The sequence below is a fragment of the Plutella xylostella genome, chromosome 2 (genome assembly GCF_932276165.1).
Source record: "Plutella xylostella chromosome 2, ilPluXylo3.1, whole genome shotgun sequence".
NCBI classification, from domain to species: domain Eukaryota; kingdom Metazoa; phylum Arthropoda; class Insecta; order Lepidoptera; family Plutellidae; genus Plutella; species Plutella xylostella.
Window position 1 is genome coordinate 4,834,795 of NC_063982.1, and position 24,847 is coordinate 4,859,641.

General features: G+C 36.8%; 1 protein-coding gene across 1 annotated transcript in view; it reads left to right on the top strand.

Annotated features, from left to right (window-relative positions):
* The first annotated feature begins 5,178 nt into the window (after positions 1-5,178).
* LOC105382317 (R3H domain-containing protein 2) overlaps positions 5,179-24,847 on the top strand; it is an 80,177-nt gene continuing 60,508 nt past the window's right edge. The window contains exons 1-2 of the mRNA XM_048622090.1: positions 5,179-5,299; positions 6,531-6,884. The gene's annotated coding sequence lies outside the window, so the exon portion shown is untranslated. The remainder of the gene's footprint in view (positions 5,300-6,530; positions 6,885-24,847) is intronic.

A 24,847-nucleotide genomic window follows, 5' to 3' on the forward strand; every position in this document is an offset into this window, starting at 1 on the left:
AGACAAGAATTCATAAAGGAAAACGAGATCTGCTTCAATTGCCTAGTCAAGGGACACAGACTGAAAGACTGTCGCTCAATCACAAGCTGTAGGAAATGTGGTCGACGTCACCATACCTTATTACATGTTACGTACGATAACTTCAGAACAGCTGAAAAAGAACCTGAGAAAGATGAAGCGGTGACATTGAAGACTCAGACCATCACAAACACATGTAACAGCGCACAGGTTCTTTTAGCGACTGCCTTGATATCAGTTACTACCAAATATGGAAAAACGCACACACTAAGAGCGCTTATTGATCAAGCATCACAGGCGTCTTTTATTACTGAAGCAGCTGCACAACTCCTCGGTCTCCATCGAACTTACGTAGATGGCAAAATCACAGGCATATCAGACACATCAGTGGTATCCACAAAGTCTATGGTGAAATTTACACTCTGCTCAACACAAGAAAACGAAGATACACAAATCACAACCAACGCATACGTATTTAAAAAACTCTCCTCCTTGTTACCATCACAAGAGTTTTCTAAAGATACCTGGCCTACTCATGAATGTATGAAACTTGCCGATCCACAATATTACAAGCCAGGGTCTATAGACGTATTGCTTGGTGCAGAAGTACATGCACAAATAATCCTAGATGGAATAAAACGACACAACTCCTTGATTGCTCTCAATTCCCGACTGGGCTGGATCATATCTGGAAGAGTTACACCAACTGACGCACAACCACACAATATTGTTGTGGCACATATAAAGTTTGAAGTAGATCAGTTCCGGGACATAAAAGAGTACATACCTGAGAAGAAGTCGATGGCTAATGAAAAGATTCATTGTGAAGAGCTACACAGAAAAAATCACACTCGAAACACTGATCTAACACGACTACTGCAGCTGGAAAAAATACCCGAAATTAAGAATAAATTCATGAAGAAATACGAAGAGAAGTTACACACGGAGAAAGTATCTGAAACAGAAAAAGAAAGATTAGATGGTAGAAAACCATACTACTTACCTGACCTTGCAGTAATAAATACTAAACTTCAAGTTGTCAATGATAGAAGCGCCCAACCTGTGAAAACAAACAGCATTAATGAAGAGCTTCTTATTTATCCACCTTCACAACAAGATACACGAGATTTACTTACACCGATACATACCTTACACCAAATTGCACATTGTGAACGCGAAGAATTAACTGAAAAAGAAGCTATTTTGAAGACACATAACATAAATGAATTGTTGATGAGAGCATCCACTGAGAAACATTTAATAATGCTACGAAAGCGAATGACACAGCGTCTCTCACGCGGAGGCTTGTCCTTACACAAGTGGTCTTCTCATAGTGAACTAGTGATGAGTGAAATTCCTCAATGTGTTTAAGAGTTTCAAAGTGATGTGAACATTAAAGTTGCATAAAGTGATAATTTCGAAATGAAAATGTTTATGGACACTAAGAAAACTATTGTAACTAAACTTATTTACTTGATGCTATTGCAAAATTCTTTTACTTTTTTACTTGATTTGATTTTATACACATTTAAATCTGTAGACAACATAGAATGTACATCTTTAGTTTCGTCTTATTGCATAAACTCTTGTAATGATAGTTATTGTCCTACATTCGTTGAATTTGATTTTTTACATACTGAAATGGTTTACCACCTCTTTTACTAAAATTCGATGTCAAGTTAATGTAAGCACTAAATACTAACTACAAAATATTGCATTGTTCCCTTTATTATTGTGATACTTTCAAGATTATCTTACTTGTTATTAAGGACATTAATAGTCCTTGGGGGGCGATATGTTTAAAGAAATTGTTAACAGCGATTCTCACTAGATGGCGCTGGTGTGACGTATGCTACATCGCGGTATGGTTGTGTTTAGCAACCACCATATAAGACTTCCTATACTTCCAATTACACCTGTGTCGGTCGATTATTTTTCGTGACAGACGTGGTTCGCGAGCCACGGGCGCCGCGATTGGATCGTGAGCACCTGTACCCGTATCATGAAAATTCGAGCTAACGAATAGAATCGAATGCGAGTGCGACTATTGTCAACTTGACAGCACTTTCGAACACTTTTTACCTTTCGAATGAGTTTCGAAAAGAATGACCACAGAGTACATGATATTATTCTGACAATGACCTATGGAATGATAGCTGTCAAACTTTCGCAAATCTGTACACCGCAATACACCGCCATTTTGTTGTTGACAGGTTGACAGCACTTTCGAATAGACTATCGAATAGAATATGCTGCGGTTTTTTACGGTACTACCCGTATCATGAAAAACCGCAGCATATTCTATTCGATAGTCTATTCGAAAGTGCTGTCAACCTGTCAACAACAAAATGGCGGTGTATTGCGGTGTACAGATTTGCGAAAGTTTGACAGCTATCATTCCATAGGTCATTGTCAGAATAATATCATGTACTCTGTGGTCATTCTTTTCGAAACTCATTCGAAAGGTAAAAAGTGTTCGAAAGTGCTGTCAAGTTGACAATAGTCGCACTCGCATTCGATTCTATTCGTTAGCTCGAATTTTCATGATACGGGTACAGATCTTTTAATCGAATCAGACATGCGAATAGAAAAAACAAAAATTCCGCAAAGTAACTTATATTTTTCTATGGAAATAAAACCTAATTAGGTTTCGCGACTTATGCTAAATGCGTTTTGCGACCACAGACATCATTTTTTTGTCAGGTTTAAATCATTGTTGAATTTTGGAAAACACTGAAGTTTTTTTGTTTGAACCGTTGGAACAAAGAAAATTTCCATAGCCCAGATTACCCATTTTAAAAAATACTCGTAACATAACATCAAGCGAAAATTTCATCAATTAAAATTGATTCTTATTTTTAATACATTAAAACCCCATTTTGTCTATGTTTTTAATTGGGTTACTCAATCGCGGGTCGCGGGGTGGGTGTTCTGTCACCGCGGCACCCGGCACCCGGCACCCGCACACACACTCGCCGGTCACCGGTCGTCGCGTGATCACGGGAATTCTGTTTGTGAAGGCGCTGGTCTCTGGCGATCGAGTCTTTGAAATTTTAGCGATGGGATCACGCTCGCGTTGTTGATGATTGGATTAAAGTGATACGATCGCTCGTGACCGACACAGGACTACTTCCAATAAAACGTGTGTGTGAATCTATACTAAAGTGTTTTACTTAACTAGTTAGGATTAGGATTAGTTTGGTTAGAGGATTTGAGATGTTATTCATTGGTACAATGGTTGTCATTAGGTTGAACTTAAAACGGTTGGACAGTAAATAAAAGCAGACACTTTATTTGCTGGATGTGACAAACCATTTTCTTCGAATATTGTTAATCTAAGCTCTAGGTCTTTGTTAAGGAATTTGTAACTAAAACGTGGTCCTACAATCCGGTTCTAGTTAAACACGAAACCTACTCAATATTTGACTCACGTAAGTGGCGGAAACATCAAATGTTAGACTAGAGTTACAAGTAGGTACCTAGTCCTACACCTATTTAAAGTCACAGAATAGTAATAACATGACGACCGAATGGCGTAGTGGTTAGTGTCCTGACTACTGAGCCGAAGGTCCCGGGTTCGATTCCCGGCTGGGGCAGATATTTGTTTAAACACAGATATTTGTTCTCGGGTCTTGGATGTGCCCGTAAAATGGCAATAGGCCCGCCCCCTATTACAGTGGGACTGACATAACACTCTGGCGAAAAGTGGGTGCAGCAATGCACCTCGGCCTACCCCGCAAAGGAGACATTAGTACAAGGCGTGAGTGTGTGTGTGTGTGTGTGTAATTACATACTATACTACTTAACTAGTAAGTATCAGGTAAACTTAAGACCAACTTTTTGGGAAAAAGGACTGAAGTCTATAAGGAGGGTTATTATTATTACCTATTACTTGTTAAATTCTTTATTGCACGATGTAAATTGGTACACAGGCGAACTTAATGCTAGCAGCATTTTCTACCAGTTGACCTTTGGTGATGTTGAAAAAGTGATTGATAGTGAGGGTTACTCTATAATATGACGAAAAACTAACCCCCAAATTCATAGAGCTTTTTGACACTTTACAATAGGTTTAAAATTTACGTTATAGTATACGAATTTCGACATTAATCTACGACTGACTTTCGCAAAGAGTCAAAAGTCGTGTGTTTCAATGTCAATTTTAACCTTGTTGTAAAATTACAATACGGTCTATGAATTTAAGGGTAACCCCCTTATTCATAGAAAAGTTACAAGACGTTTTAACTAATAAACTGTTTTGTCCCTCTCTGTCAAAGAACAAATTGTTCTTTGTCGGAGAGGGACAAAACAGTTTATTAGTTAAAACGTTCTGTAACTTCTCTATGAATAAGGGGGTAGTCTCCGGCCGCTGCTGCGCGGGCCACGACGCTATCTCGTTGTATAAAATATGCCGATTGCACGACAGCTCTCGTTCGTTCGTTTTTCGTCAGTATAGAGTAACCTCCAGACACGTACAGTCAGCCGACTAAGTAGATATAACATACTTTTTTACCTTGTCATGCTTCATAGTTGCAAATACTTATAGGTACCCACAGATCTACTACTTGCCTTTACCTAATAATTGTGAATTTGACAACTTTGACAAGGTACAAAAGTGTATCATCTTTACCCATCACGTCCCGACTGTTGGGTCACGGGTCTCCTTCCAATGAAGGACGGGTTATAGGCCTAGTCCACCACATGGCCTAGTGCAGGTTGGTGGACAAAAGTGTATAGATAGGTACTAATGAAGCTGGCTGTAGGTAGAAGTGACGTCATAATATTATACCAAAGTGACTAAGGTTCGCTCGTCTATCGAATGAAAGAGAACCTAATTTGTAATATCATTGGGTACAAATTTAATAGAGCTGAAGGATTTGTTGAGGTCAACTCAAGAACATGATTGGTCAAAAGGACACATAAGTCTGTGTGGGTAGATTGTAATAATTTTAGCCGAACAGGTAGTTGTTATGCCATAGGTAGAGTCGGATACATTTATATAAGTTTATAGTGCAAACTTGGCACCTATAATTTACTCTACGGTAGAGACATCTAGCGGCTAGTAGAAAATATTGAATGAGATTTCAATCTTTTAGTTACTGACATCTAGCGGAGAGTAGCATAACTTTTTGGTGGGCTTGAAAATGTAATGTTTACAAAATTTTACCAGTAGATGTCACACTAGTAGTTGCTGAAAGATTGCGCATGTCAAAACACTGTCAGTTTGTCAGTTCGTTCACTCACAAAAATTTGCGATTTTCTCTCAAAAACGAGTCGAATTGTGGAAATCACAGGGGTATAATCGTGACAGTTCTGACATTGCGAAAAAGAGACGCTTAGCTACATTAAACGTAAGAGAGAAACGTTAAGCTGTACAGGTTTTTTTGTCCTTTTTGCTCTGGCGCCTGTTTACGTCAGTTTTGGCAGTTCTCTTTGCCAAACAATGAATACTATGACAAACAAAGGCTGACAGTTACAACAAAAATTTTCTAAAAGTTATTTATTGTTAATTTGCTAGTGATTTGTGGATGTTTATTAAGTTTATTAGAATATTATCACCACTTAACGAGTGTGAGACATGGGTGGGTATAGTTTGTTCGGTTGTACAGAGCATAGTGAACGAAAACACGATGGAACTATGGATGAGATATCTTTTCACATGTAAGTAGATAATATCAAGTTTTACAAGCTTACATTCACTACAGTACTATCTGTTGGCTTGATTTTAATATAAAACGATACCAATTTTAATACTGTAAGGTCTTTTAGTATCAATTTTAAGTAAAAATTACGAGGTAACATATAATAACAAATCTCATGGTGTTGCCAGTTATTGAAAATTTATTTTACCCAGAAACAATATAATATTATGTAAAGAAAATACTAGAAATTGTAACAGACTTAATAAAATAAGAATTCGATGCTGTTGGCCATAATTAATATGGGTAGAAGATGAATAACTTAGATTCTGGGAATTCTAATTGAATAAATGTGTGATTTCTTCTGTATAGGCATATCAAGTATTGCTACAAAATACTTAGGTGTTTCCTTTCAAAATAACCTCCATCACATATTTGGCCCACAATCATAATGCTCATGCTCATCCATTTATCTCTGCTTCATAGGTTTCCAACAGAAGAAAAAACATTAAGAAAATGGATAGACACTACCAGACCTTCAAATTGGGAACCAAAGAATCATACAAAAATTATGTTCGGCACATTTTGAAGAGGGTTATTTAGATCGGACAAAATCGATCAATCATACAATCCACTCAGTTTGTGTATAATAAATAATTATATTTAAAACAAATATAAATAAAGGTTTATATTAGAAAAATCAGCCTTAGTGTGTTTTTCGTTTCAACCGACGATATGTCAAGTATTATTTTTTAAAATTTAAAATTCCCCATAATTAGTTTTTTTTTAATTTTGTAGCAACATCTGTGATTTGAGTGAGAAGGAGAATTCTGAACACGGCCATTTCTTCTCTAGACAAATATATACTCTAAGGTGGAAATATACGGACGTGGTGGCTTAGGGAAGAATTTCCGGAGGCCGAAATCTGTGTCTTCAGTGAAATTCCTGAACCAAACAAACCGTGGACGCTAAAGTGTAGTGTGAAAATTTGCAATCGCAGATCTTCGAAATAAGACAATTTTCCTCAGTTTTCCTGGTGATTTTCAGTCTTTCAGTGTTGAATCTGGCTTACTTTGTGTTTTATTTACATTCCTGGCACTATGTGACCGCGTAGAAGCGTTGGTGTTGAGTGGTGTTGTCTATTTTTGACTCGGAATCGTTCTAAAATTATCACACCAGTGAATTTTGTTTTGATGTGTTTAACTGCTAGCGGATACACCACATTGCGTAAGTACAAACACCTTTTGGCTATATTTATCCGTAACATATCGTAAGACAGACCGTATTTCTGCCGTGTACAACCCGTGTGATATGAATAAGATTTGGTGGGTTGTATAGTGAGATTATAAGTTCCTGATTTTACCACAGCATATTTCCCTTCTTTACAAACCTTCAATCGTTCAGTCAAGATTAAGCTATTGCTCATAGCATTTACTATAAGTATTTTCATTGAATAAAATATTGTTAAGTACAGGTTTGTCTTAAACAGGGGAATAACTTTACATTGATAAACAATTTATTTCATCCTTATTTTGATTGTATATGATCCTGCATACATAAGCTGATGTTTTAGTTAAGATTTCTACTTATATAAATTTACTTCCTTTAGATTACCTACCTATAAATAAGAAATATGCAGGATGTTGCAAAAAGAAAGTAGATTCTAATAGGAATATTTAATTTGCTTAATTCAAAGATTCAATAATAATGAAAGAAAGAAGAAAGAAAGAAAGAAAAAGGCATTTATTTCGTCCAAGACACAAAACATATAAATAAAACAAATAAAGAAATACACTAGGTTACAAAGTGTCTCAAACAAAATGGTCACCGTCTCAACATAATGTCACAGAAGCCTGTGACGCTGATTTTCATCAGGTGGCCGCGAGTCGTGCTCGGTGCAGTGTAAAAAAAATATTATAATACTTAATTTATATTTTAGAATGAACACACACAGTTAAGTAACATACCAAAAGAATAGTAATGCATAACAACAATATAAAAATAAATAGACATACAGTTTACAAATTATTAAACGACAGTTTTAGACGGGGTACAAGCAAATTCAAAATAATAAATATGACTTGGCATATGTTGCGGAATGTGACGAATTACAAAGTTTTTGAAGGGATAGAAGGTATTTTTTAAGAAGATATTTAAAAGAACTTTTGTTTTTAGCTCGTCTAATTGGTGGAGGTAAATTATTCCAGCATTTAGATGATAAATATCGAAAACTTCCGCGGAATGCCTGAGTTTTATGCTTGGGTACTTTTATCATATAAAGGGATCCTCGGGTAAAGTGAAGGGGTGGCTCACGAGAGCGCCCCAGTTTGTCAAAAAGGTATTTAGGGGTTTCTTGTTTAATTACTCTGAATAAAAGAACGGCAAAATGAAGCTGTCTGCGAGCCTCCATCCTAAGCATACTGGCAGCGTTCAGGAACAGAGTAATATGTTTTCTAGGTGGAATGCTGAAACAGAATCTAGCACAAGCATTCTGTACTCGTTGTAATATGCGTTTGGAACTCTCAAGCAAACAGGGTCCGAATAGTGTATCACAATAATTTAATTTCGATAAGACCAGAGACTCACACAGTTTTACGCGCAATTCTTTACTTAAGCAATCTCGTATCCTGTATAAAAGCTTTAGTTTGTATAAAGAAACCTTAGCCAGTTCGCTAACATGATGTTCAAATTTTAAACCAGCATCCATAATCACACCGAGGTTGCGTGCTTCCCAGACGCGTTCAAGCGGTTGCTGTTGTATTTCTACAATAAAGTCGTAAGATTCAACGGCGGAGATTTGTTTTCGCGATCCTAAGATTAGAAATTTTGACTTAGCAGGATTTAAGACAATTGTGTATTTTTATTTGCCCAAACGTTAATATTATCCAAATCTTTGTTTAGTTTTTGAATGGCAGAGTTTGTATCTTTAGGGTCAAATGATATATAAACCTGAGTATCATCTGCATAAATGTGATATTTGCAATCGGCTATACTCGGCTATAGTATGAGTTAAGTCGGCAGAGTAGATTATAAACAGTAAGGGCCCTAAAATAGAACCCTGAGGTACACCGCGATTTAGTGCTTCTCTTTCGGACATAGTAAAAGAACCATCTGTGCTATCAATTACAACATGTTGAGCGCGATTTTCAAGGTAGCTGGAGAACCAATTTATAGATTCTGTGTCAATTCCGTAGTATTCAAGTTTGAAAAGTAGTAATGGGAGGTTGATAGCATCGAATGCGCGTGAAAAGTCTAACAGAACGAGGGCTGTCGCTTTGCCTTCCTCTTGAGCTGCAAGTATATTATCAAGTATATAATGACCACATCACAACACATAAACTCACACCTTGTACTAGTACTGGGTAGACAAAGGTATGTTGAGCTTAGATATTGCCATTATATATGTAAATTTCAGGATATCTTTGGTAAATGCGAAAAATATTCTAAAACAACCCCTTTAATATATTTCTAGGTATATGGCATGAAGTAAGCTACTAAGGTGTGAAGCGTCCATAGTCGAGCTAGCTTCAGTGATCGTAACTGATCACTTCCATGATCTGTTTCTGGATGCTTTCGTGCTTTGGATGGCATGTTAAAACGCGGGTCCCCGTTGCTGCTTCGGCAGCAGTCGTTAAGCCTAGTCAGAGGCCTTCAGGCGGGTACACTACAGAATTTCGAATTACTTTTTTACGAATATGAAAATAACGATTTTCATAATTACGAATTTCATAGTTCCGAATAATTTACAATCCCGAATTTTAAGTTTCCGAATAGCGAAAATCACGAATAGTATAATAAACGAAATTTCATACCACAGATTAATTAAAATGACGAAAGTCATAATTCCGAATATTATAATTTCGATGTTTCAAAAGTACGATTATTTATTATATCGAATTGTTAAAATTACGAATTCCGAATTTTTAATATTCCGAAAATACAAATTCCCGAATGTTTTTAGTGAACAAAAAATAGTCATATATTAGGAATAGTACGAGTATGTTTATTAACAGCATAATCCGTATACAAATAATATTTTTTAAGCTGTATTATATGAAACGCTCCGCTCCGCTTCGCTGCGCTCCGCTTTGTTTTTCGATATCTATGTGCACCTAACACGCTCCTCCTCGCTTTGCTCGTCGTCGCACCTATCTTTAGGTTTGGGTCCTAAGCTTTTTAAGGTTAACCACTGTAAAAATCCGAGCAATTGTATTATATTATATTGGCTTTGTTCTGTAACTTAACAACAAATACTACAAATATTTTACTGTAAAACAAAAATTTTACTCTATATTTGAAACGCTCCGCTCCGCTTCGCTGCGCTCCGCTTTGTTTTTCGATATCTATGTGCACCTAACACGCTCCTCCTCGCTTTGCTCGTCGTCGCACCTATCTTTAGGTTTGGGTCCTAAGCTTTTTAAGGTTAACCACCGTAAAAATCCGAGCAATTGTGTTATATTATATTTATATTATATTGGCTTTGTTCTGTAACTTAACAACAAATACTACAAATATTTTACTGTATAACAAAAATTTTACTCTATATTTGAAACGCTCCGCTTTGTTTTTCGATATCTATGTGCACCTAACACGCTCCTCCTCGCTTTGCTCGTCGTCGCACCTATCTTTTGGTTTTGGTTCTGAAGTTTTAAAGACGTTTATGTATTTTTGTCAAATGTAATCAATTTAGTAAAATTAATAATGAAATTATCTTAATTTAAATTAATAATGTAATAAAAATAGAGTAAGTACTGATATTAATTGGTTAAATTAATAAATAATGTATACTTAGTTATAGAAATGTAATCAATTTAGTAAAGTTAATAATTAATAATGCATCATAATGAATTTAAGATAATTGATAAAATTTTGATATAGAATGTTAAATTGTAAAATGTTAAACTATATAAAATTTATACTTAAGTCACTTTAGTTTGGAAATAAATGGCATATTATATAATGAATTTTTGTCAAAATCACGAATTATCATATTTCCGATCGGGATTTTAATTTTTCGTGATTTTAATAAATAGGTATTTTATTTTTCGTATATTAAAGTATTCGTATTTTTTAACGTTCGTATATTTAACAATCGTAATAACAATATTCGTGATTATAATATTCGAAATTATAATTATCGTAATTTTTATAATTCGATATTTAAAAAAATCGGTATTGCAATATTTCGTAAATTACATATTCGGTGTTATCAAATTCGGAAAAAAGTTTTTCGGAATATTTGGGTGTTCCCCCTTCAGGCAGCTTGAAAGCACCTGACAGTTGGGTTGCCCACTTGCTCGGCAACTCTCAGAACAAGCTTGCTTGTGTTGTGGTCCATCAACCCGCACTAGGCCAGCGTGGTGGACTAGGCCGAAAACCCTTCTTTCATTGGAAGGAGACCCGTGCCCTAGCAGAGTCCAACATTATCTGTTTATTGAAATCAAGGTGTAATGTCATTGAAAAGATTGCGAGTAGGGAATGCAATCTCGATCTCGAGATTTCGGCCTTTCTGAGCGAGATTAATCTCGGGGTGAAAAAAGGCGAGATTAACGAGATTGAAATCGAGCATAAAAACATCCTCTTCGAAGCGATTAGTTTTAATACATACCTACTAAAATATTTTTGTTTGTTTTTAGAAGAGATGAAAAAATAAAAATAAATGTTTATCTTACAATGTCTTTTTTCTTTTTCTAATTGCTATAATAAAGTCATTATTTGAAAAAAACACACAAAGCTACCAATCTCGCGAGGTCTCGAAATTGACGAGATCTCGCGAGATTGAATTCATGATCTCGCTGGAGCCCCAATTTCGCGAGATAAATTTGCATTCCCTAATTGCGAGCAGATGTTTGCAAATCTTTTAGAAAGAACTCCTATACATACCTATAACGTTATAGTCTATTCATACTAACTTTTATAAAGGTGTATTTAATATAGGGCCATTTTGTATAGGACTTTTATCCAATGTAATATATTTATTATGACGGTTGGGATTCGCCATGGTAGTTCTAGCGATATTTCCGGATTTTGTGCCATGATATGTAATACAGGTAGGTAGGTTGGTGTATACCTATACCTATATATGCCGAATCCTAACTAATATTATAAATGCGAAAGTAACTGTGTCTGTTACTCTTTCACGCCAAAACTACTGAACGGATTTGAATGAAATTTGGTATACATACGGACTAGACCCTGGGAAAGAACATATGCTACTTTTTATCCCGGAATTCCCACGGGAAAACTTTTTAAGGCGAAGCGAAGCGCGCGGGAACAGCTAGTAACCTATAACCGGTGCCGATGGGGCAAACAGGACCACAAACGGGCAAGCATAGCGTGGGACCTTGTATAGGTGGCTGGTGGTGGCTGGATGAGAAAGGCCTAAGGCAGTTGTTGTGACGCTGCTTAGGAGAGGCCTATGTCCAACAGTGGATGATTACAGGCTGCTGATGATGATGATGAATTTTAAAGAACGAAGGTTGTGCTTTTAAACCAGGTATGCTAACAAGCACAAGTATCTACCTATCTATCAGACTAACTCCATAATACCATACAGCATTTACTCGTGTAACATTGGCAGCCACGAGCTGAGATTAAGGCCCTGTTTCACAATGTCTGGTTAGTGGCTACCTGTGAGATAAAATACATGCTGTCACTGTCAAAAACATAATAACAGAGAGTGACAGCATGTATTTTATCTCACACGTAGTCACTAACCAGACATTGTGAAACAGGGCCTAAATATACCAACAAGATGGTGTATCACATACAAAAACAAAAATAAAAACTGTGGCATTGTGTTCACTGTCAAACCGTTTTAAGTTCCACCATGAACTCAGGATACTTCGTAAGTACTTATTACATCCATGAGTTCAACCTAATGACAACCATTATCCTCGTAATGAACATATTCATACCTACAAATCTTAAACTTCCTAACTAATATTATATGTAGAAAGTAACTGTGTCTGTCTGTCTGTCTATTACTCTTTCACGCCAAAACTACTGAACGGATTTTAATGAAATTTGGTATACATATGGTCTAGACCCGGAAAAAGAACATACGCTACTTTTTATCCCGGAATTCCCACTGGAACACTTTTTAAGGTGAAGCGAAGCTCGCGGGAACGGGCTAAAATAAAAGCTTAGTGGTAGAAGCGGGGTGTTATTTGTCGAGACGTTTGCACTCCATTTAGATCGTATTCGATTAAAACAAAAAAAACACACACAAAAAAAAAACACGCACTCACGCCTTGTACTAATGTACTCCCTTGCGGGGTAGGCAGAGGTGCATTGCTGCACCCACTTTTCGCCAGAGTGTTATGTTAGTCCCAATGTAATAGGGGGCGGGCCTATTGCCATTTTAAGGACACATCGAAGACCCGAGAACAAATATCTGTGTTTAAACAAATATCTGCCCCAGCCGGGAATCGAACCCGGGACCATCGGCTCAGTAGTCAGGGTCACTAACCACTACGCCATACGGTCGTATTAAAACATCGTTGGAGTAACCCCATAACACCATACAGCGGCTATTCGTGTAACATTGACCGCCGCCACCGCCTGGCTCGTCGATGATGCCATGATTACGTCAATGATTGACGTACGCGGATCGATGGCTTCTGTTGGGCTACATAAACTGTAAAATGTCTTTATTTTTAACTCTCATCTGTAGCATACAAAAATATCATAGATAGGCGATTTTTTTGGGTCAGAGGGTTTTCTCAACCTCCTTCACCGGTTACCACCACTGAAAGCAGTTTCGCTCACTTTTCAAATTCAAATTTAACCTAACGTAATTGTATGGATCTGCCAGATGTTTGACAGGTGAGCGGCGCTGCTTATGGATTGTTGTCGGTGGTGGTATAGTGCCACAAACTTATCTGTTCCGGTGACAGCTCACGTAAATGTGTAATATTTCTTAATTCTATAAGATTTTAAGATTGCCCATAGTAGTAATTCGCCCTTGCGGTATTAATAAACCCATCTAATCCTTAACAATATATAATTCATTAGTAAGTAATGAGATATGGATCAATTTAGTTCGCTCTCACCGGAACAGATAAGTTTGTGGAACTGTACGACAGCTTTTCTTATCACTCTAGATTCTCTCTAGAACTATGCATCGCCCTACTACTACTACGTCTTGCACTTCTCTAACAGTTAAATCGACAGCTTTAGTTCAGGAAATCACATGCTTAATTATGTTAACATTAAAATTTGACTTTGTCTGCTTCCCATCTATGATAAATCGTGTCACAGTGGTAGGTGGTTCTTGCAAGCAAACTAAACCTAAATTGAAACCCATGAACGAGTCACGTATCTGCTTGGCATAATGTACAGTATGACTCTAGATTCAATAGTGTATGATTTCTGGAAACTGAAAGCAGGAATTTTCGTGGTTTCCACTTGCCAGGAACGTCAAGGTTGGCTATTCTGAGACCGGATATCCGCCTTCGTGATTTATGTCCGGTGTACGCGTTTCAGAGTGTATTGATGAATGAAGTTTCAGCTATGTGTGACTCACGGCGTGAGTGGAGTGCACTCAATTACTTTATAGTATTTCGTTCGTTTCGTGTTGGTCATTCGTCAAAATGTGCAAGCTGAAGTGACAGTGGGCTGTCATATCTGCCGAAGAACCGATAACTGTTGGGGTAGAAGAGTTCTCGAGTGGAGACCACGAACAGGCAAACGCAGCGTAGGACGTCCTCCTGTCCGCTGGATCGATGACCTTAGGCGGTAAGCCGGTAGTGGCTGGATGAGGAAGGCCGAGGACCGAGTGTTGTGGTGCTCCGTGGGAGGAGCCTAAATATGTCCAGCAGTAGATTATTGGCTGATTTCTGAACTGCTCCAGACAAAAGCTTAAAGCGATGTAGCGATAGCGTCCACCAACCCGCACTAGGCCAGCGTGGTGGACTAGGCCTAAAAACCTTTCCTTTATTGGAAGGAAGCCTGTGCCCCAGCAGTAGGGACGTGAAGGGTCGTATTCAAGCTGCTACTGTCACAAACCTGTATTTAAATATAATATCTTCTTCTTTGGACGTCAAACACCCTGACGATGCTCCAAAAATTTACAGAAGAACAGTTGCCAAGTGACATGAATGAAAGCTGCGCCACAGTTTAAAATTACGGAGTTGCCGTCGAAAGTGTGAGGTGACGAGTTGACGAATGACCTTGGCCGTAGTCAACACATCTGGTCGGTGTCACAATGGGCAGTTTATTTATATTTCAAAGCAGAGAAATCTGCAAGACAATATTCATCATTAGTTAAAACGCAACTGCATATACAGGGTGTCCCAAAAGTCAACGTCATCCCTTAAAGGGCTGATAGGTCAGCTCATGAGAGGCGAGAATATCACAATATGACCTTAGTAAAAACTCGATAATTTTCGAGATATTGACACTTTTATAAATTTGCTGAAAATCGACACCTTGGATCAGTTTTTTGCGTGCCGCCGGTACAAAAATCCATATTGTTAGAATTTGTTTGGTGTTGCATCACCCTGTATAGCCCTGCTATTGATCGCAGTCAAAAAAAATATCGAGTAATGCTGTATGTTTAAAAAAAACACGGTTTTCAAAGTCATAAAAGGTAATCGTATTTTTTTATAAACTACTTTGACTCTACATACTGTAAAAAAAATATACCACGCAAACCTGGCACGTTATTTGAAAAGATTGCTCACTTAATGCAGTTTCCAAAATGGTATGAAACGTTGCTATTGTTTCAATTAACAAAAAAGTTATTGCTATTTTAGTACAAAACGACCTCGATGTAAAATTGTTTGAAGGAAATTTATCTGACTGAATTTATTAAGGGTAAGTCATGTTGGAATGAGTAAAAGTAAAATAGGTGGTGTGGCCGGGAGTGGGAAAAGAGACATCGTTGTCACAGTTAGTAAAAAAAACGCATTTTGAATATCTTTCTCGAAAAAAGTGGACTATAGCACCTCCACATTTCCCATAAATGTAGCGCATGGTAACGTACATTCCTGAGTAGTGCTATTGTGTGATATTCTACAAGTAAAACGCTTACACATGTACATTGTACACCCACAGTATTCAAAAAAGGGACATATCAGTTTGTCATTAACATTATCTCTAATTACTTGTTATTTATTTTAATGTTATTGTTAAACAAAACTCAAAATTATGATTATGACCATTAATGAGTATTATTTTTTGCTGATTATGTACTTAATATAATAATGTGGTGTTATAATTTTGAGAAATAAAAATTAAAGTCAATAAATGTTTGTTTTTTTAAATAAGATGTAAAAAACGCAAAATATGTTTTATAAGAGTTTGGTAAGTTTTTTCTTAGCTATTTTTGCGTCATCTATGTTGCCACGGCTGACCCCACCACTTATTTTACTTTTACTCATTACAACATGACTTACCCTTAATAAATTCAGTCAGATAAATTTCCTTCAAACGATTTTACATCGAGGTCGTTTTAGTAAAATAGAAATAACTTTTTTGTTAATTGAAACAATAGCAACGTTTCATACTATTTTGGAAACTACATTAAGTGAGCAATCTTTTCAAATAACGTGCCAGGTTTGCGTGGTATATTTTTTTTACAGTATGTAGAGTCAAAGTAGTTTATAAAAAAATACGATTACCTTTTATGACTTTGAAAACCGTGTTTTTTTTAAACATACAGCATTACTCGATATTTTTTTTGACTGCGATCAATAGCAGGGCTATACAGGGTGATGCAACACCAAACAAATTCTAACAATATGGATTTTTGTACCGGCGGCACGCAAAAAACTGATCCAAGGTGTCGATTTTCAGCAAATTTATAAAAGTGTCAATATCTCGAAAATTATCGAGTTTTTACTAAGGTCATATTGTGATATTCTGGTCTCTCATGAGCTGACCTATTAGCCCTTTAAGGGATGACGTTGACTTTTGAGACACCCTGTATACAAGGTGGTCCAAAAGTAATCACCCTATTGGAAGTTGCTCTCATTTGTGCAAATGGCCGCCAATTTCAAATCTGTTTTGATATTGGTGGACTATACAAATGCAGAATACAAGTTCAGATGCCATGGAGTGATATTGTGAATTGGAGCTAATCCTTTTACCTCGGTGACAAATCATATACTTAGTCCATCTTCAGTGTTTGCCACCGATACGCTAAGAATAAGCGAGTTTCTGAATATCCTTTCACTACGATGCCAAACCTTAATCGTTTGCCGAAAAGATTACTCATTTTTCTCACAGAATATTTCGTGAAACAGAAAAAAAAACATAACAGAAAAAAATCACTGTGACATGGTTCCAGAGCAGTGGACAACCTTGAGGCCTGTCAACAGATGGAACCCTTTCCTACTGCATGACTTCAAACGCTCCAGAAATACATCTGTCTCGGCTTCCGCATACCAAAGCTGACGGGTTTAGCTCGTGCTAACTACTATTGAAACAGTAGTAGTGTTTCTGTGCTGAAAGAAAGAGAAATTAACTTTCTTTCAGTAAGACTTATAGTTATAGGGCTACTAGCTGTTCCCGCGAGCTTAAAAAGTTTTCCCATGGGAATTAAAAAGTAGCCTATGTGTTAATCCAAACCGAACTTCATCAAAATCGGTTCAGCCGTTTTGACGTGAAGAAGTAACAAATATACACACACCACTCACTCATTTTCGCCTTTATAACAAAAGGCTGAGGCTTAGTTGGCTGCCGGGTGATTCTCAAATGACGCGATTTAGGTATGTCCAAGCCATAAAATACATGAAATTGATAGTTTTATACCAGGATGTATTTTTTTTTTAATAATGTATCTTGTGACCGTTTTTATACATTAGTAATGTAATGCATAAATTTATAAAGAAAGCGACAATGATTTTTTAAAACTCAATATCATAAGTTCTTTGGCGCGTCCTTCACTTGATTTTATTTTTAGGTCAAGAAAAACTCACTTTTTAAAGTAAAATAAGCTTATGATTTATATATTATCATTATAACAGATACTTATGGTAATTGTAAATTAGGTTTCTATTCACTCTTAGTTTTAGTTTCCAAAAATATAACGCATTAAATTTTGTCCGAGAAAAAAAACTAACTTCTTTGGCGTAACGATACCGTCTTCCTACTCTGCGTTTAAACGATCACCGGACATAATCACCATGCGTCCCTCACCCTTCAGTCCCCCACTATCTTCGACCAGGAGCAGAGGAGCGTAAGTTTACGGAGTATGACGAAAAATTTTTTTTTTTGCGCCATAACGGGTTTTGGTCAGGTAAGTGCCTAATTTCTTCGATTGTTACTTTCATGCTATTATTTGTTTTTGTTGCATACATATTTTTGTCCACGTATGTCTATTCAAACAGTATGCACGTGTCAATAAGAGGTTCCAATTGTGCATCAGCTTTCTGTAAAAATAAATTTTAAGTGATGATTTCTAATTTCGTTGGCAATAATTTCTTTGGATTTCTTTGGCATTCTGCGCCAACGAAATTAGTTTTCATACAAAGAAATTAGTATTTAGTATGAAACACCATTAATAACGCTAACTTTATGGATTCAATGTCTATTATGGTTAATTCTCTCATCATCATCATCAGCCGATAATCATCCACTGGACATAGGCCTCTCCCAAGGAGCGCCACAACACTCGGTTCTCGGCCTTCCTCATCCAACTACTACCGGCTACTCGCCTATGGTCGTCAGTCCAGCGGGCAGGAGGGCGTTCCACGCTGCGGTTGCCTGTTCGTGGTCTCCACTCGAGAACTCGTCTACCCCAACGGTTATCGGTTCTTCGGCAGATATGACCAGCCCACTGCCACTTCTGGTTGCATATTTTGACAGCTATGTTGGTAACCTTAGTCCTCTGACGGATAACCTCATTTCTGATATGATCCATCAGAGAAACCCCAAGCATAACTAGAGAGTTATGCTTGGGGTTTCTATGGAGAGCCATAGCACGCTGAGCGACTTTAAATCAGTGGACCAGTCCTACCGTCAGTGTCCACGTCTCAGCACCATACGTCATCACTAGCAGGACGCACTGGTTGAAGACTTTTGTCTTCGTGCTCTGAGGAATGGACGAGGAGAATATTATTATTTATTTATTATTATTTATTATTACAAAATACTTACACCACTATTACAGAACTATTCTAATGCAGTAGTGCAGTGAAACAAACAATATGTGACGAAGTTTCCCGAATGCAGCCCAACCCAGTTGGATGCGCCTTCCAGCCTCCTTGTCCAAGTTGCTTCTGCCTAGCCGAATAGTCTGCCCAAGGTAGACATATTCATGCACAACTTCGATTGTTGCCTCACCAACGACGACCGGCTCCGGTTTCATGTGAGCATTGTACATGACTTTCGTCTTGTCCAAGTTCATACCGAGGCCTACACGTCGGGAAGCAGCATTTAGGCCACTTAGCATCCAGCTAAGTTCCTGCAGAGATTCTGCCATAATAACGATGTCGTCCGCGAAGCGGAGGTGTGACATGTACTCGCCATTTATACATATGCCATGTCCTTTCCAGTCCAACGTCTTAAAGACATCCAGTGAATTGGTGAACAGTTTCGGAGATATCACATCCCCCTGTCTCACTCCACGTTTCAGTTGGATAGGTCTTGTCTTGTGGTCCTGTACTTGGACAGTCATAGTAGCGGTATTGTACAGACACCTCAACACCTCGATATAGCGCCAGTCGATTTGGCATCTCTGCAAGGATTCCAAAACTGCTTAGGTCTCGATGTAGTCGAAGGCTTTTTCATAGTCCACAAAGGCTAGATACAGAGGCTGAATATACTTTTCGGTCTTCTGTATAATCTACCTTACTGTGTGGATGTGGTCTATTGTACTAAAGCCTTTTTGAAACCCAGCCTGCTCCGGGTGCTGAAACTCGTCTATCTTTTGGGCAAGACCATTCGTGATAACCCTTGAGAACAGCTTGTATACATGGCTTAAAAGCGAGATCGGTCTATAGTTCTTCAGAAGGGTTTGGTCACCCTTCTGAAGAACTGTAGTCCTCTCTAGAAGCTGGTGTTGACAGCTCCAATTTGGTGCAGTGTGGGACGAAGGATCGACTTCACCAGACATCTCCTCTCCAGCTTGAAGTTGATATTCAGAGTGCCTCGGAAAAGTCGGTGATCACTCCCAGTTTTAAACCTATTGATCACTGAGACATTTCTGAATATGTGCCGTTTGTCAGTCATAATGAAGTCGATTTCGTTTTTCGTCCTACCATCGGGGCTTGCCCATGTCCACTTCCTCTGGGGCTGATTCTCAAAGAAAGAATTCATCAGAAAGAAAGCCCCTCCCTTTCGAGGAAGTCTACAGGCATTTGCCCTCTCTGGTTTCTGCTACCAAAGCCATGATGTCCTACCCTCGATTCGTCGCGTCGCATTCTTGTACTCCCACTTTGGCGTTGAAGTCCCCCATCACAACGGTGTATTGGGTCGTAGCAGTACACGTGATGCCCTAGAGATATCCTCGTATACTGCTTCAACTTCTGTGTCAGAGTGTGCCGAGATTGGTGCATATAACTGTACGACCTTCAAGGAATACATCTCGGTTAGTTTAAGTACTAGGCACGCTACCCGATTTGACACACTGCTGATCTCCACTACGTTGTTGACAAGGGTCTTGTTGACGAGGAATCCTACGCCACCTTGGGACAGTTGGTCGCCCTCCTGATGGTAGAACATGTGGCCGGACTCCAGGGTCATCGTGTCCTCGTCCTCTTTACACTTTTTTATACCGGTGACGCTGCTGCCCATCGCCGGCCTATGGGATTTAGAGTAGCTGTTTTTGGATGGTTATACCGCCATCATCCGGCCGCCAGAGCCTCGTCTGTTATTTAGCAGAGTGCACCACGGGCAGGTGAGGTTGGCAATTGGTTCATTCGGATGTTTAGAACCCTTGCACCCTTACGTGATCAGGTAATTATGTTAAAAACAAATAAAGATATGCGTGATTTTTAGTTTTGTTGTGATTACTAATTTATTTGTTCTTAAAACTAACTTCTTTGGGACCTTTCATAATTTCTTTGGTGTGTTTTCTAATTTCATTGGTGCCAATCTAATTTCATTGGCCCAAAATTGTTTAAAATCGCTGTAACTTTGAATCGGCTCGATAGATTTCAGGGCCAATAAGAGATAACTAAAGAGGTCTAAAGCCTCTACAATATGTGGGGTATAATATTCAAACAACATGAAAAAAAAAATGCGCCAAAGAAATTATGCTTTTGGAGCCATTTTTTGAGAATCACCCTGCCACAGATTATTAAACATTTTTTTTTGAAAATGAAAAATATTTGTTTTAACCAACTTAACATAGACACTTTAATAAAAGAAAAAACATTTAAAATGGTTCTTTACATGGCATCCATGGTAGGTGTGATGTGAACCTGTGTTATGGACGCCATTAGTGGCTACGCGTACAATGGTATCGATTCTGAAGGGTACATTCTAATTTTAACGCTGTCAAAAAACGCTTACATTCCCTCTAAATTTATTTGGCATTCTGAAGGCACCGTTTATCTCCAAAATTAGAGACGTCACTTTAAATTTTGAATCTGACAGCGTTAAAACTATTCAACTTAGGTTAGATGGTCGAATTGGTATTCTGAAGGTCGCATTTTTAGCGATGTCAACGTAAAATTAGCAACTTTCTTCCTAAATTTAAAAGGGGTCTGGAAAGGTGCCTCTTAAAATTATACTAAAATTTCTAAAAGTAAAACCGTGAAATATATGGGAAATCGTTGTTGTAGGTGCATAAATATGGATTTAATCTGGAGTTTAGGTCTTCCTTAAGTGAGTTAAGCAAATTTCAGTGATGTAAGTGTACTGTTTTATGGAGAAATAAATATGTGAAATTACCCCTTATTTGTGTTATTTTTACCAACCCTGAGAGTACAAATTGTGACGAAAATCAACCAAAGTAGGGCTCTTGTTGATAGGATGCTTCCTTATGTAAGTACCTTATTAGGTAGGTACAATAAAACTTAATTATTCCTTGTGTACAGGTAGAATAATTTAATGTATTTACTAACCTAAAATATGGTTATAAACCAAAAATAAAGCTGAAAATGGATTAAACTATGTATCTAAGTATAGGTAAGAAGTTGCTTACAATCAACAGGCTACGTAGGTACTTTAAAAAGGTATGTAAGTAGGAGGAATCATTAAGTTTAGGTTACCTATCTTGATTACTGAAATAGAGGTGAGTACCTAGGTAAGTAGGTTGTTTTATTATTACTTATGTAAGTATCATAGGACTCTACATATCTTCTCAAAGCAAAGTACCTACTTACTTACCTACCTACTACAAAACTTCTTATCAAAATCCTGTTGCCTATGATAAGATGAACAGTAGGGCTAATTCTTAATAATTGTAATGATTATGATCAGTACATATCTTTCTAACTAGCTAATAATAAAGCAGGTAGATGTACATGGCTCAATTTGAGTATTCTTACCTAAGTATAATGATTATCATAACATAGGAACTAAAGAGTAAAGTAATAGGAACCTATACTGATCAGGTCATCTCCCCTCTATCCAAACAAATTAATGGTTATGATGTTGGCAGCAATAAAACTTTTTGCATTGTTAAAGTAACCAAAAGTCAATCTTTGAAATAATTGACAACATTTCAAAATTTTATACAGTTGAAATTCGAAAACCATTTAGAGATATGGCTCTAATATTCACAAAAAAAAATGTTTCCGATTTTTCTATTGATTTATTTCAGAGAAAAACATAAAAATCTAAATTATCATTCGTGACATCACGATGCGGCATAATAATTAAACGCGCTTTTACTTCTAAAACATGAACAAAAAAAAAACATGTTATGTCACTTTGACAATGACAATGACAAACATCACTCAAATGTCTGTCACTTTTATGTGTCCTTGTCAATGACGAAAGTTCGTGATTGGTCCTTGCCACAAAATAAAGTTGAAGTTGAAGTTGATTGGTCCTTGTTCATGTCAAGTTAATGTCATCCAACTTTTTTTTTTAGGTTAGGCAGGCAACGAAAATATTTTTATCCAAAGCCTCGACGTGACGTCACTCATACTATAAATATTTTGAACTTTGAAATTAAAAAAATATATTAAAACATAGAAATATGAAGAAATAAAAAAATACGGGTCATTTAAATTTGTGATATCTCGTCGAAAATAAAATAAAATCAGTGAGCATTTTATTTGAAATGTTGTCAATTAATAGAGGGGGTTTGTTAGCTTTACTAACTAAGTTTATTCACTGCCAACTAAGTGTTATTACCACTAGAAAATGAAAGTAACACAATTTAGAGAAGCTTTATTTCATTTTATAACATAGCCACATGTATCTATCAAAGTTCTTTTGTATGAAATATAATAATCTTGTTTATTATATGCACTGACAAGTCTTGGAAGAGGTCACTTCGAGAAGACAAGATTTTATAATCCTTCCTGGGTTTCAATTTAGTTCTGTAACAATAATAATATGATAAGTATATGAATAACATTAACTAAATTGAATAATTTATAATATTTTTCACTACATCACATAGTGCACTGCATAAAACAAACTGTATGTATAGGTAGGTTGGTACCAAGATAGACTTTGATGCAATCAGCGTTAGACAATTAATGAGACTGGCTAATTGTCTCCTGCCCACTGGACCGACGACCTTAGGCGGGTAGCCGGTAGTGGCTGGATGAGGAAGGCCGAGGACAGAGTGTTGTGGCACTCCTTGGGAGAGGCCTATGTCCAGCAGTGGATGATTATGGGCTAATGATGAATCGTTTCACCGCTAAGAGAGATTGAAGTACTTAAGTATCTTTAACACTCAATCATTTAATTTTGTAAATTTTGTAAGTAAGTACTTACATGGGTTTTTCTTTTTGTTTCACTCTATTACATAGTAAGTATAAATACTAACCTTCTGTTTAGGTAACTTAGATAGTCTGAACGGGAATGCGACTGGATCCTTTCATACTTGTTGATGCAGGTGTTGTGTTTCATATAACTTGCTGGCTGATGTTTTAAGGTTATGTTTGCATCTGAAATTATAAAATATTTCGTAAGCAAATATACACGAATAAGCAGAATATGAATAAGGTGCGAATTTCTCATTTTATATAATGGATTTGCACAAAATCTTCGTAACAATCAACACGAATTTCAAAGACGAATCCGTCAAGTTACATGTACTTAAACATTTCACTATGTTTATGGCTTACCTTATAGGAACACTTGTGTAATGAAAACCTTTGTAAGCAAGTAGCTATCACGGATAATTTAAGATCTTTCGTATCGTAACTATCGTATTTATCACCATCGAATTTTTTCCCGGTAATCGGAGAAAGAAAACAATGAAAAAGTCAATGTATTTTTTTGGGGTTGCCAGTAATTTATTTCTAAATTACCTATAATGAGTCACATTGGAAACACTAATAGTTATGCTTTTCACGATAATAATAGGCTGTAAATGCATTTAGTATATTTTTAAAATGTTTTTATGTATTTAAAGTAAATTAAGATTAAAAAAATAAAATAACGACTATATTTCCATGATATCTATATTTCGCTGCCATCATTTGGTATTTGTCCTAAGTATGGGAACACTCATTTTAAAGACGTCAAATCAGCCTATTAAATTTAGTTGGCCGTTAAAATCGTTGCCTTCAGAATAGCAAAAATTAGCGCTGTCAGTTAAATTTAGAAATTTTAGCTCATTTTAAAATTAGGAAGTGTGCCCTTCAGAATCGATACCAATACATACCTAATGTAATTAATAATAATATTATTGTTTTTAATTTAATAATTTAATAATGTAATAATGTTATTCTTTTTAATTTAATAATGTAACTAACCTAGATAATAAGCCAAATTGTTACTAACACAACTATGGACTTATGTCTGAAATAAATATTATTCTATTCTAAATCTCAGTATGGGTTGTCTGTATGGTACGGTTTCGACTGTGTATTTTTGGTGTGAAGTGTCACGTTTAAATACCAATTTAAAGATAAAGATAAAATACTCTTTATTGCACACAAAAATAGAAACAGTATTACAAACATGAACAGAAAATAAATAGCACAATCGGCGGCCTTATTACTAAAAGTAATCTCTTCCAGACAACCAAATTGAAAGGAAATAGAAATAATGAAAAAGGGTAGCGTGTGAAAATAACAGATATTTATAAACTACATTAATATAAAGTATAA